The sequence below is a fragment of the Bactrocera oleae genome, chromosome 4 (genome assembly GCF_042242935.1).
Source record: "Bactrocera oleae isolate idBacOlea1 chromosome 4, idBacOlea1, whole genome shotgun sequence".
Classification (NCBI taxonomy): Eukaryota; Metazoa; Arthropoda; class Insecta; order Diptera; family Tephritidae; genus Bactrocera; species Bactrocera oleae.
This window is the reverse complement of record NC_091538.1, coordinates 52,257,610-52,272,556: the sequence shown is the minus strand read 5'-3', so window position 1 is coordinate 52,272,556 and position 14,947 is coordinate 52,257,610. Positions and strand designations below refer to the sequence as shown.

General features: G+C 31.8%; 1 long non-coding RNA gene across 1 annotated transcript in view; it reads left to right on the top strand.

The window, feature by feature from the left end:
• Positions 1–14,627, top strand: part of LOC138857157 (uncharacterized) — a 46,922-nt gene extending 32,295 nt beyond the window's left edge. The window contains exon 4 of the long non-coding RNA XR_011396173.1: positions 14,536–14,627. This is a non-coding gene — a long non-coding RNA (uncharacterized lncRNA). The remainder of the gene's footprint in view (positions 1–14,535) is intronic.
• Positions 14,628–14,947: the final 320 nt, after the last annotated feature.

The following is a 14,947-nucleotide window of genomic DNA, read 5'->3' as shown; positions in this document are numbered from 1 at the left end:
ATTTCCGGGAAATGGTGCCAGAAGTGTATTTATTTTCAATTTTAGCCACACAGTAGATTTTAGAATTTGTTTTTTTTTCGTGATATTTAATAATATAGGTGGCAACGCTATTGAAAAATATTGTCAAATTCAAGATTCTGATAAATGCCGTTAATAATTGACCCTTTTCAGTGTTTTCAATAATTTTAATTTTGCTAAGTGGCAACTCTGCTTAGAAAAGGGATTTCAAATCTTTTCGGTATATGATACCAGTAGTCAAACTGGTTTATAATTTATCAGTTTTATACAGCAAATTTTCTAAGATAGTTGGCAATTTTTAACAACATTTCAATTTTCAATGTTTTTAGTTCTAGTTGCCACTTTCGCGAACCATTTCCTACTTATATATTAAGTAACTCAATTAAATCGAAAAACTGCGGCAAATTTATTGTAAAATAATTATAGCTACAAGAAGGTTGCGATATACTTTTGATAAGCTTTCTATGAATGTTTTATTTAATTATTGACAACCCTAATATACACACATTTTGATTAAATTGTTTGAAAATATTTGTCGATTTATAACTCAATTAAAAACACTACAAATGAAAATAACCAGTCTGCGCTGCCTGAGAAGCAATAAGCGAACAAAATTGCTATGCTTTAATCAGTGCATTTGAGGTCTTATCAAAAGCCCAATAGTCTCCAGTATCAGTCAAATTATTCATCTAACTGCCCTCAACACGAAATTACCGCAGCTTCTTTCAAGTTCTTACATCTTCTTTCATTGTAAATAAGAATGTCTTCGTAAACTAGCCCAAACTATGTAAGGATGTCGCGCCCGGCTTGTAGCAATGTACTTCCCGTTTTAAATAAATTCCACATGTTTATTTCTTGTAAAGTCGCGTCTCAAATTTCGTTTGTAATCTCGTTTAAATAAATAATAAAATAATGTTTTTATCCACTTAAAGTCGTTACTTACATACATACATACGACTATATATACAAGATTTGCTAGTTTTCAAGTTCATCTGCTAAAGCACACTTACCCTCTAAGGCTTTCGCCGACAATGTGCTGACATTCAGATTCTTTATGTTGGTTTTATTATCACTATATATGCACTTACATACAAACAAACATGCTTACGACTTAATTTATGTAATGTTCGTTCGCTTTGATAGTCCATAGTTTTGCTCACAATGTGCTTTAATGTATTAAACTATGCTCTGTACTCTCCACCCAGTTTCTTTGGTGTACCTAGTTAGGCGCGGATTCTATACTCAGTAATCAGCTGATATGATATGCTGTTATTGCAATAAAAATATTTGTATATCGTAAAACTTTGGTCTGTCCATAATTGAATACATAAGTTATTAAAGTACGAATATGTACTGAAGATATGTATGTTTCTTGCCGAAGCAAAGTACTGTTACTAAGGAAAAACTTCACATACTGAAGAGCGCGATACTATGGAACTGTGACAACACTTTGACAAATGCTGCAAATTTTCGCTTTGAAGAACTACAGTTATGTTAGTTTAAAGTATTCTGTACTCTTTCTTATCTGAACACAGGTAAGATACGAGTCTACTTAGAGGATTATAAATTCCAACCGCTTTGGCTACAACTTCAGAAATTCACACCAATAGCTTGACATTGACTGCTGTGTTTTGAATATTTTTACAGTTGAAGTGAATCCACGACACTTCGAATGGAGGTCTGTAATCCAACCCATACGACTACTACAGTTCTTTGCTTCTAAATGCAAACACGAATTCACCGTCCACATTTAGGTGAATTCACATGTCTCCCAACCTACTTCAATAATTTCAGTCAAATTTGGTACATACGATTCTTTTGACATCTCCATGTAACAATGTGAAAATGGACAAAATCGGATAGTAACCACGCCTACATCCCATATAACACAACTTTAAATTCCATCTGAATTTTAAACTTTCCAGTTCATAAATCAAGCACCAATGCATACATTCGGTTAAAACTTTGCACAAAGAGTGCCGTTGAAGTATACCTCGAGTCTAAAAATTGTCAAAATCGGACCATAACTATTCAAGCCCCCACATACCGAATATGTGGACCCCAGTGCGTATGACTGACTGCTCAATGAATTCCGCGCATTTGGTTGACGTTTTCCACATCAGCACAATATATTATATTAAATGTTTCAGCATTTATGATTCTTTGATCCTAAGTTCGTGTGTTCTAAGCAATATGAAGAACTCAAGATATGCTGACCATCTAGAAATCTTGTATCTTTACCAAAGCGAAGACATTCGTTATATGTACTTGTACATATTCGGTTTAAGGGTTCACTAAGGTTTACAGTTGTGTTCGTCGGGAAATCGCGAGTTTTGCTTGTCTCGCAGCTTATCTGAGTTCATCAGGTGGACTTAGGACTCGCCACGTAAATAGACCGCCCCAGTGGCTTCTAAAAAGCATGTGCTTTTTTATGCCCATAATAAATTGCATGAAGATATACCATAAATAATTTACTATGGCGCATTTAGAATTCCACACTTACTACGTTATATTATATAATATTATATAAATTTGAATTGCAATACATATATATATATATGTATATATATGGTCTATGTATATAGATATGTATATTCATATGTATTTCTGTATGCAATATTTTTTGCTCTGCTCATTCATTATTCGATAGTTATGGGCTCGCGCACCCGAGCGGGTGTAGAACCTTTTTGCGCTCCCTCTGGTTACTGTTTGTTGTTGGTTTTACAAATCACTTCCACGAAACGTTTGAATAGCAAGTAGCTGTAAATTGTTACGTTGTCGGAACTTTTCAAGCTTTGATTTATCAGTATTTTCCGCTATTATTGCTACTTTTTCTTGTGTTGTTTTCAGATTTTATTTTTGCTTATGTTGCTTTTGTTTTTGTTTTATTTCCACTTACTACAATTCAGTAGTTTTTGTTCGATTTATAAGGTTTTGCTAATTCGTTTTATGAATATGGTCGCCACGAGCAGCTACTAATGTGTAATTTATGTACACACGAACATGTTGATATATATACACTTGCAATATACATATGTACATAGAATGTTTATATGTTATATTTGTAAGTTTTGACGCATGTGTCGCGTGTAATTATTTTTAACACAATAGATTCTCAAACGACGCTTGCATATTAAGTGGCAAAGCTAAATTTATTTCTACAAAATGTTGTTGTTCGCTCCCCCCTTGTATGGAGGTGTAGATACATAACATATGTATGTATATATATGCTCATATATAATAAATAGATACATATATGTGCATGACTTTTTATTATATGCGGTGCGCAGAAATGCGTAGAGTTTTATGTTTCAAATCGAAAGCAATGGATATATATAATATGTACACATACATATGTAGGGTGGTTAAAAAAAAAACAATTGATTGATAGACACCTCTAAGAAATGTTCTGCAAGTATGTGCTCTTAATTTTACTTTACAGTTACTTACTTTGTTCTCACTATCAGACCGAAAAATTCATATCTCGCTTCGTACTACTCCATAAAAACATATTTCCCACATACCGACTAGAGATGTGGATGGAGAGAAGTCGTTGGAGAAGAGGCGCAGTAAGAAGCTAGGAGAATGGTTGGAGGGGGAGTTTTCTGTAAGAAGCTCTCTATCAAACACTTTAGTGTTTTTCAAGGTGAAGTGGCTGCTATCAAGGTGGTGCTAGACATACTGCTACGAAGTGCAGCCATTTTCAGGGAAGTTAGTATTCACTCCAGCAGCAGGGCGCCAATACCAGCGCTGAGCTCGCTAACTGTACACTTAAAGCGTGTCTGACCTCACTTGAAATAGCATCAAGCAAAGCCGATGAGCTAGCCAGAGGGGGGCACCCTTGTCCCGCTCACATCCGAATGGGACCGAGTTGGATCTCCATTAACGTCTTGCGTTCTAGCACCAAACCAATAATTCGTGCGTTTAGCAGGCGTTGGTCGACGAACAGTTCGTGTGCGAGTTTTTAGGTACCATAAGGACCGGTGTTCTAAGCTGTCCAAGTGTGATCCCTCTCAGAATCGATCTCTCAACCTAACCTAACCTCCTTGAAGCATACCAACCATAGTACAATCTTAATTTCTACTCAAAAGCATGCTACATAAACTTTTTGGAGAGAAGGAGAAGAAGAAGACATTAGTGCACACTATAGACACTGTGCATATTATATTCTTACAAATCTAAATCTAATACTCAAAGAACTGCGTAGCTTGTAGCTTCGACTCTTTGGCTAGTTGTGTTTGTCAGGATAATAATTTTTTCGATGCCTGATAATATTTTGCTCGATAGAAGTACATACAAAAGTTTAGAAAACTGCATTCCTAGTAGTTTCTCCGAATATCGTATCAACCATTGTAGATGGTTGATCTTGAAATTTCGTCACAGCAGAATCAAAAATTATGGAATAAATTTTCATGAACGACGTCCCACTGATTTATACAGCGGATTGCAGTAGCAAAGGGCGTGGAATCTTCCTTTAATAAGTTTAATGTACATATCTCCCAAACCATTCCAACTATATAACCCCAATTCGCTTAAGATAAATCTCTTACGAACCCCTACCGACAGTGCGAAAATGGATGAAATTAGATTATAACTAAGCCTTGTCCGCATCAGTTACTAAATGCTTTACAGACATATAATTTTATACCGGAGAGAGGGCTTTATAGGGGCCGGTGTCAAATTTGGACGTAGGGCATGGCAACGCACACATTTAGGGGAAAATCCATATCTCGGGGCTCACTCGACCGATTTCAACCATATTCGGTATGTAGTATAGCCTTGAAGTTTTTACATTACAGAGTGAAAATAGGCGAGAGCAGACAAAAACTACGCCTACTTCCCATATAACACATTTATAAATTCCATCTGACTCTTTCACATTCCAGTATACAAATCAAGAACCAATCAATGTATCCGGATAAAACTTTGCACAAATAGTGCCCTCAAGGTACTTCATCTTACATTCAAAAATTGTAAAAATCGGACCATAACTTTTGAAGAATTCAGATGCCAAATATGTGGACCCCAGTGCGTATGACTGACTTTTTGTCGAAAATATCGGTCAATCCGTGAGATATTTTATTGAAATTCGAGGAACAAATTTATTTGATATTAATATACCCTTGTGTCAAAAATAGGTTGAATCGGGTCAATACTTCATTTAGCCTCCATATACCTAATATAAAGATTTGCGAACTTCCTGTTGACCTTATACCACATATATTAGTTAATGTGCTATTTATTTTAATGAAATTGAGAAAGCGTGTTACTTTGTGTCTAAAATGCTTAAAATTGGAAAAAAACTTGGCTTAGCCCCAATATAACTGATATTCACGATTTTTGACGTCCGGCTGCCTTTACTTCATATACATATATACATATATGCTTATATTTATAAAATTGCTTGAAAATAAGTTCTTAGGTGAGCCTGAGCAATGTCAACAATTATTGCAATCAGTCCTTCCATTTGTATGCCCCCAATGATTTTAGTATAATTTTTGCTGACGGGAATGTGATTGTAATCCATTCATGATTTCGTCGACCAATGATGGTATTTAGCCGGCTTTGACCCTTGCAAGTTGCAAGAGTATGAAATGTTCGGTTACAACCGAACTTAGCCCTTATTTACTTATAATTTAAAATTATTTTTAACCGTGTATTATTATAATAATGTTGCTTACACTTTTTTTTTCTGGACATAAATATTTTCGATTATTATTGACTTTTTTCGTAATATATTATTTTTGTTTTATTTTTAAATTTCTGGTTTATTTCATTAATTATACATTTAATTTTACATATTCTAATTTCATTTTTAATCAAAGTTTAAAATTTATTTCATATTGTATTTATAGATAGTACATATGTATGTAAAAGTAAGGTACATAACAGCGAGCATTTATATGAATAACTTACATACATACATATCTACATACACTTACATATATACATATGTATGTACACCCATATGACGTCCGCATACGTTGGCGATAAGCTCTCCTTTGTTAATATTGTTCACATAAATTACGAGCACTTACATGCCAAATGGAAACATGTAATTCAATTTGTTTTTATTTCATGCTCGAATGAATATTGTAATTGTTTTACTGAGTGGAAATTTAAAGCAAAACAAAAACCAGTAAAAAAGCATGAAAAAACACACAAAACAACAACAAAACAAAGGAATCGTCGAGTAAATTAAATTGTTTCGTTAATTGAATTTATGGCTTTTCGAAAGGCCAGTGAAAAGGCATTAATAATCAGCGATTGCCGTAGACATTGCTTACACTACGGCAAATTGTTATTACTTTTATTTACAAATACAATAAATTATGTGTGGATTTTTCTTAATGTAATTAATTAGTTTGTAATAAAAAGTATTTGATATAGCTGATTAATTAGTAATATACTTTAATTAAATAATAAATTTAATTGTGTATATAATTAAATAGCAAATCAAGTATTTGATTACTAGTAAGCTAAATTAATTGTATTTAATTTATTACATTTTAAAAAACAACTTTCTATTTATTTTAGTTTTTTTCATAAAAGCTACTTAATATTTAAAATCGAAAGTTATTACATACAGTAAATTAATTATTTAATCAAACATCAAATTAATTAAGTAATTAATTTTTTAGTAATCATAACTATAATTGCCTTGTTAGTGAATACCAAATATTTTATTAAAATAATTGCTTAATTAACAATCTTTAATGTAGTTAATTTATTGAAGTAAAGTAAAGAAAAGCTTATACTGATTAAAAAATAATTAAATAATTAATGTCGAAGTAACGGCATCATAATTAAATTTTGGAATAAATTATTATTAGTTGTTGTAAAAGAGAGATTTTTAAAAGAAAGATATATATTTCATAATGTTAGAAACAGTTGGAAAAACTAATTAATTTACGCAATAAAATTTATTTTCCAAAAGAAATAATTTATTTGTCATTTTTAATATAAAAGATATATCAAATTTATATTTGCAATAAATATTTTTTTTAATTTTGGTATTATTTTATGATTTTAATTACCATAAATGTATTCATTTTAAAATATGCATGTTGAATTTTTAATAAGTTAATTAAATGGTTAGTAAAAAATGTATTTAATTAATGAAATAAAATATGTAGTTTGTAAAAAATTATATAAATTAGCAATTATAATTAACAATAATTTTTTAATTAAAATTAATAAAATAATTAAACACATTAAAAATTATAAAATATAAAAATTAATAGCAACATTTTTGTATATGGTTAATATAAAATTTTATATAATCAGGAATACATGCAATTAAAACTAGTTGATTAATTAATATACAATACTTAATTAATTATTGTGTATTGATAAAGTGAATTCGTTACTTAGCAATATTATTTGAGCACAAAATATTACTTCCGATGATACAAAAAGAAATTACGCGACTGTGCAAATAAAAAATTATATAAAAAATATAATATACCCAAATTATTTAATTAAATTACAAAAACAAATTAATTAATTCATTAAACTAATTAAATCAATTAATGCCTCATAAATTTATAAAAATTAGTTATTTAATTATACTTAAATTAATAATTAACATAATTAAAATAACAGTTGTTTAATTCAATTTATCAATAGTAGTTAATTAATCCGCTTTTTAATTCTAGTTCATTCAGGTTTGATTTTATTAATTTATATCGATTTTTATGTTTTTTATAATTTTTTTCTTATGTATAATATTTTTTATTCAAAAATTCATGTTAATTACAACTATATGTGGTGAGTAAGTTGTTATCGGATTTAATTTTATATTAACATCCTGAACATGATAGATATATCAAGTTTACCAGGAAGTTGGTAACACCCAAAAGGAAGCGTCGGCTGAATCGATTTAGCCATGTCCGTCTGTCCGTCTTTCTGTATATATACGAGTTAGTATTTGAGATATCAATATGAAATTTTGCTCACGTCCTTTTTTCCCCAAGGAGCTGCTCATTTGTCGGAACTGCCGATATCGGACCACTCTAGCATATATGTAGCTGCCATACAAACCGACCGATCAAAATCTAGTTCTTGTATGGAATCGCTTGTATTTGTGAAGGGTATTTTAACTAATTTCATAAATTTCGTAATTAGACTTAATTGGTTTGTTTCGTTTATGTTTTTAGAGTCATTGTTTTGTTGATTACTTTTCTAAAAAGTAGTTTTTATCATTAATTAATTATTTTCAAAACAAATAGATTTACTATATTAGGGTATTGTATAATTTAATTTAGCTTAAATGTGGTAATTTGTAAATTTTTATTTTTATTAATTTTGTATTATAAACAAAATTGTAATTTAAATTTATTTAAATAATCAATAAAAGCTTGCTGGTTGGTCTTCGAAGTTTAGAATTAAGGGGTTAAGGGTAGTCAGAGGCATGAAAAAATTTAAATTTTCAGTAATTTTTGTCATGTTATTTTACAAAAGTAGTATATGGCTATATTATAGAATGTTTTGACTTGAAGTCACGAAAATTTCAAAAAATAAAATTAATTTCAAAAAGCAGTCTGTGTCGACCCAGTTCCAAAAAAAAAAGGTCTTGCGGTGACAATCATAAGTCCTTGGAGATTCATCTAAAATCAATCGGATGAAAAAAATTAGTTTTGTAAATAGATAATCCTCAGAAATTTTTTTTCTAGATTTTTAAGAAAAAATCATTAATTGGTCTTAAAAAATCGAAATTTTTGAAAAAAAAATCCTTCGATCAGGCCCGAGTTTAGAATACATAAAAAAATGTATAAATTTTATTAAAATGTACTGAGTGGTTTTCGAGTTACAGTTGTCACTATTTCAAAACCCATAGTTTTGAGAAAAACGCATTTAAAGTTTCGTGCAGCTGCCGCTAGCTACCGAGTGCTTTGAAGTGCCCGACCGCTCTTTGTTATGTGTCGAATAACTCAAAAAGTAATTATCGATTTAATCAACTTCTATTTTCAAGATATTACACTAAACGAAAATGCAAAAAAAAAAAATGGATTTTTTCAAAATTCTGACTACCCCTAACCCCTTAAAAAACGTATGTTACATTGTTGAAAAAATCAATACAAATTTGTATATAAGGAAAAAAATTTTATTTACTTTATAACTAGATTTGATTACAACGAGTTTTACTAATATTTGTATTACATACATATTCGCGTTAAACCCAATTTAATCTAAGATTTTTTTTTTTCAAAACAGCAATGCAATTTTCAATTAAAGTTGTCAAGTCAAAACATTTGTCATAAAAATATAAATTTTTCTTACAAACCAACTCACGCATACCTACACACACCCACAAATGCTCTTGCAACTTTGTATGATAATTACGCGCAATTACGCTTTGATTATTCGGCTACTCCAAGCCATGAAACCGCATGAAATCCAATTCGAATGCACCAATTAAATGCCAAAGCCATAAAATGCCTAAAAATGTTGAAATGCAACAACACAAACACACACGGAGACACTGCAATGCATGTGTGTGTGTGTTTGGTAACACCTGATAGCTGCTTACAGTTAAACAGTTGTATTTTTCCGCAAACGTCGATATCCGCTGAAGGTGCGATGCTAAAGAGCGATTAAATGTAGCCATCAGTAGCGGCGAACATCACCAACAGCCACCAGCCAACAGTTGCCTACCAATTTGGTTGAGAGTCGCACACGCGACTGGAAGATACGAGCACCTTGATACAAACTGTCGATACGCTGGCTGTGACTATATATGCACATGTGCGTATGTGCGTACAGTATTTTCCATTTAGCTGACGATCGATGGTATAATGAAGCGTAACGACCGTGTAAACCGGTAGCTGTTCGATAGTGAAGAAACACATTTGACCAGTCGCGCTCTACACACCACATAAACATACATATATATGTACATACCATATACCATATAAATATGCATACGACATAGTTAGTCGCAGGTCACAAATAGCACGCAGCAGTGGCGAGTGTAACTGGTGGATGGTGGCAATTGGTGGCGAGCACAAGTAGGCTTGTTCTTAATTTGAATATTTTCACCTTTTACTTTGTGAATTTGTACTTCGCTGCGTTGTTGTTTTCGATTTTTTTATTTATGGAAAAAACCATATGGCCTATATATAAAGTAGCTTAGAGATATAAATATATATTTATTTATGTTATCATAATTATTATTATTTTTAATATGATTATTTTTATTCTACAAAACTTAACCCCGGCTAAGACTTGGAAGAGATAACATACTTACATAATAGATTACATATGCTAGAAAAGATATCATTGAAGGGACAATTGATTAAATTAACCACAATTGCAGTCCTGCACTTTAGTTGTTGGTTTTGATCCCTGTGTGTTGATCAAACTTATCGAGAGTAGAGTCAAACCCATAACCAAAACTCCATCAGGTTCGAAGTAACAAGGTTCGCCTCTCTACGGTGATCGTTTCGCCTTGAAGTACTTCGTGCGACGCCCCTTGATCTCGTTGACCCAACTGTGAAATTCATATAAATATTTTTCAAATCCATAATGAAATTTGAATATTTGAAGAGATCATTTGTCTCAAAAGCAAAGTGCTGTTTTTAGTGTTCGACAACTCCAGCGCTTGAACGTTGAAACCTTTTTGGTTGAATCGGTCTTATTAAAAACACAATACGAGACAAAATTTAAAATCGCATCTCTTGGCTCTCATCCATGGATAAAAATTGTGGGTCAAACCCATTACGAAAATTCTTCTAAGCTTGCAGTGCGTTGCTCTTCGGCGTTCGTTCCATCCTATAATACAACGGTCGACTTCGATCGTTCTCGAGGACTTTACCTCACTTAAATGCATACAGCGTGTTGATATTTTTCTAAATTCACCAAATAATGAAATCTGAAATTTTGAGCTGGTAGGAAATTTTACCACAAAAGCAAAGAGCTGCTTTTATTGTTGGATAACTCAATGGTCTCAATCTTAAACCTTATTCCAGGTGAAATACAAGATTGTTCCAGTTTTCGAAGGGGTTGTGCCGACAAAAGTCTGAGAGTCTACTCAACTGCTATCGGGATATCTAACTATAGTCTTCATCTCTGTTTTTTGCTGGACGGCATGATGTTAACCGAGGCTACTTTAATATAGAAAATTGGCAACTCTGGTCTTAACTAACAATTCAAAGGAAAAATTCGTACTAAATATTATCTCTAAATATAAATATGAATGATAAACAATTTCTATTTTTACACTTAATTTTGATGGAACATCGAAGGTATAATGGCGCCAACCAAACTACTCATAGTGGGATTAAAACTGATGGATGAGCGGGTATTTCAAACAACAAAAATTAAAATAGACTATGACAATAAGTTAAGCAAACAGTGATACATTAATATTTGGTGCAAAATTATTAAAAATATTATAAATAGTGAGATTTCTAAAAACGTCCAAGAACTGTTATATAGGCATGAATTGCGATATCTATGTACATATATATATATATATATAGAGCTTGGGAAATATGTATTTTACGTTAATAAGTTATCGAATGTCGCTGTATTAATGATAAGCAGTAAGTGTGTGTACATTAGAGCGGGCCGATTTCTTTTCTACAAAATCGCGTATGCAGGAAATGATCTACGGCTCATTCTGAACAACTTTGCATAAGAGAATATGGGTCTAAAATCGGTTTAAAGTCAGCGATTTTTATACTCTCGCAACCTGTTGCTACAGAGTATAATAGTTTTGTTCACCTAACGGTTGTTTGTATCACATAAAACTAATCGAGTTAGATATTGGTTTATATATATATAAATGATCAGGATGAAGAGACGAGTTGAAATCCGGGTGACTGTCTGTCCGTCCGTCCGTCCGTCCGTCCGTGCAAGCTCTAACTTGAGTGAAAATTGAGATATCTTTATGAAACTTGGTAGACATGTTTCTTGGTACCGTGAGACGGTTGGTATTGCAGATGGGCGTAATCGGACCACTGCCACGCCCACAAAACGCCATTAATCAAAAACAAATCACTTGCCATAACTAAGCTCCGCAATAAGATACAAGACTGTTATTTGGTACACAGGATCACATTAGGGAGGGGCATCTGCAGTTAAAACTTTTTTTTAAAAGTGGGCGTGGTCCCGCCTCTCATAGGTTTAATGTGCATATCTCCTAAACCGCTAATGCTATAATAACAAAATTCACTAGAAGCAAATGTTTTTAGCACTTCTATTGACGGTGTGAAAATAGTTGAAATCGGGTGGTAACTCCGCCCACTCCCCATATAATGGTACTGTTAAAAACTACTAAAAGCGCGATAAATCAAGCACTAAACACGCCAGAGACATTAAATTTTATCTCTGAGATGGTATAAATTGGCTTTATAGGAACCGCGTTCAAAATTAATCAGTGGGCGTGGCACAGCCCACTTTTAGGTGAAAACCCATATCTTGAGATCTGCTCAACCGATTTCAATCAAATTCGGTGCATATCGTTCTTTTCATGTTTTTATGTCATAGTGCGAAAATGGGCGAAATCGGACTACAACCACGCTTACTTCCCTTGTAACACCATTTTCAATTCCATCTGATTCTTTCACTTTCCACTACGCAAATCAGGTAACAATGATTATATCGGGGTAAAACTTTGCGTGAATAATGCAATTAAAGTATGCCACCTTGTGGCCAAAAATTGTCTAAATCGAAATAAAACTGTTCAAACCCCTAAGTACTAAATATGTGGACCCCAGTGCCTATAGTTGACCTTCTACCGAAAATATCAGTCAATCCACAAAGAAATCTCAAACGAGTATACCATTTGACTTTGCGAGAGTATAAAATGTTCGGTTACATCCGAACTTAGCCCTTCCTTACTTGTTTAGTTGAAGTTTAATTTTTCGGGATTTTACAAATTTTTTCGTCTGTTTTTGAGATATCCAAATAAAATGTAATACATAGATGCATGGAATCGGACAACTATATCACATATCTCCTATACAAACGACATTTTTCTTGCCGCTTCGAGTTTTTAATTGAAATTTATGATATAATTCATTAATTGGAACATATTTTTCGAATGCATGATCAATTTTAAAATAATTTATAAAAATACACTTAAAACTTTTCCGTTTCTTTTTTGCTCCCTGTAAATCAACCCGCTCTGATGTACATATACGAGTATCTGCAATCTATAATTTTATATTATATTTGTAAGGAAACCCCCATTTCTTTGTTACGTACATACATATATACATATGTGAACATGAATTTAATAGCGCTTAAGTACTATATTAAGCGCAAATTTATATTCTGCCGGGATCCCGAAAATTACAAATTGAAGTATAATAACAAGCGCAAATTTGTATTTCGAATGCCTAGTCCAAACTTTTATATTCTTTTTCACACAAATTTTCGGAATTCAAAAATCGGGATCCCGAAATTTACAAATTGAAGTATTATAATAAACGCTAATTTCTATTCCGAATACCCAGTTCTAACTTATATTGTCTTTTCGCAAAAATTTTCGTGAGTCGTGAATCGGGACCCCGAAATTTACAAATTGGTTTACGATTTCCACAATTTATTGTGCTAGCCTTCCATATTACCAAGATTATATACAAAGAACCCCAAAGCTAAAGAATTTAGTACTCTCTATACTTTCGGGATTAACCATATTATAATAATATCTCTCAATTTCTTACCCTAGTTTATAATATAATTGGAATTACACACTTTGTTGTTTTACTTATTTGAAGCGATATTATTGAATTGATGTATTTAGTTCCATATATTAGTGGCCCTAATAACTTTTAAAGGTTAAATTCTAAATCAACCGGATTGTTTTCCAATCGTAAAGTGAACTATTTTTGAGACTTAATGTTTTAAGAAATAATGCTCTGTGAAACTCATCGCGCGTTGCACTAGAACTAAAATTTAAAAATCCCGAAATTTCGGGATTCGTAATATTTTTCGGGATTGAAGGACTACATATACATTTTATATTTAAAAGTACGTGTGGCAATTTTACTTTCATAATATCTTAAATTTGTGCGAATGCTCACTTAGAAATTTACAATTGCTTACTATAATAATCTTCTTTATTATTAATCCTCAATTCTTATAACATAGAAACCAACAACCTTTATTGCCAAATGTACAAATAAGTATACGTATTGACATACATACGACCATATCTTCAAATGTTGCCATTCAACATTCCACACTTTCTTAAATTCCATAGATTTTTTGTTTGCTGACCATTTACGTCAAAATACCGGTAAAAATTCCTTATTTATTGATTTCTTAGTTTATTTATATTCTCTTTTTTTTGACAACTCAAATAGAAAAAAATTACTTTTGATTAACTAAAACAATATGCAGAAACATGCGTGCTTTCATACGGATGTATGTGTGTACATGTACATTAGGGTGGGTTGTTTGGCATAAATTATATATATTGATGTTTGTAATTGCCATATATAGTATATATTTAATAGTATATTTAGAACAGTTATTTTCACATTAATATGTATATTTTTTTTTCAGATTAAAAATAATGTATATGAAAATTTCACTACGATTGATTAAACTAATTTTTGAAAAGAAGAAAATTTCGGTTCCATCATCACAATCATTAATATGTAAGTACTCATATATGCATTTACTTTTCTGTACATAATATATCTATAATAATATGATTATAATATACTAAAGTATACCCAAAATTATATTTAAAATTCTTCACGTATGACCAATAACCCCTTTCGAGTGAGATTTCCTTGAAATATAGAAGAGAAGTCTCAGCATTATTTATATTATTCGTAAATGATTTTAATCTTTTTTAAGCTCCAGTTTTGGTTTTCAGCTTATGTTATGTTATTTCATGGTGTTTTATAGCGAGAGTTTTGGTTCCATAGGCCACTCCGAAGCTTGCATGAGATCAAATAGGATTTCTTCC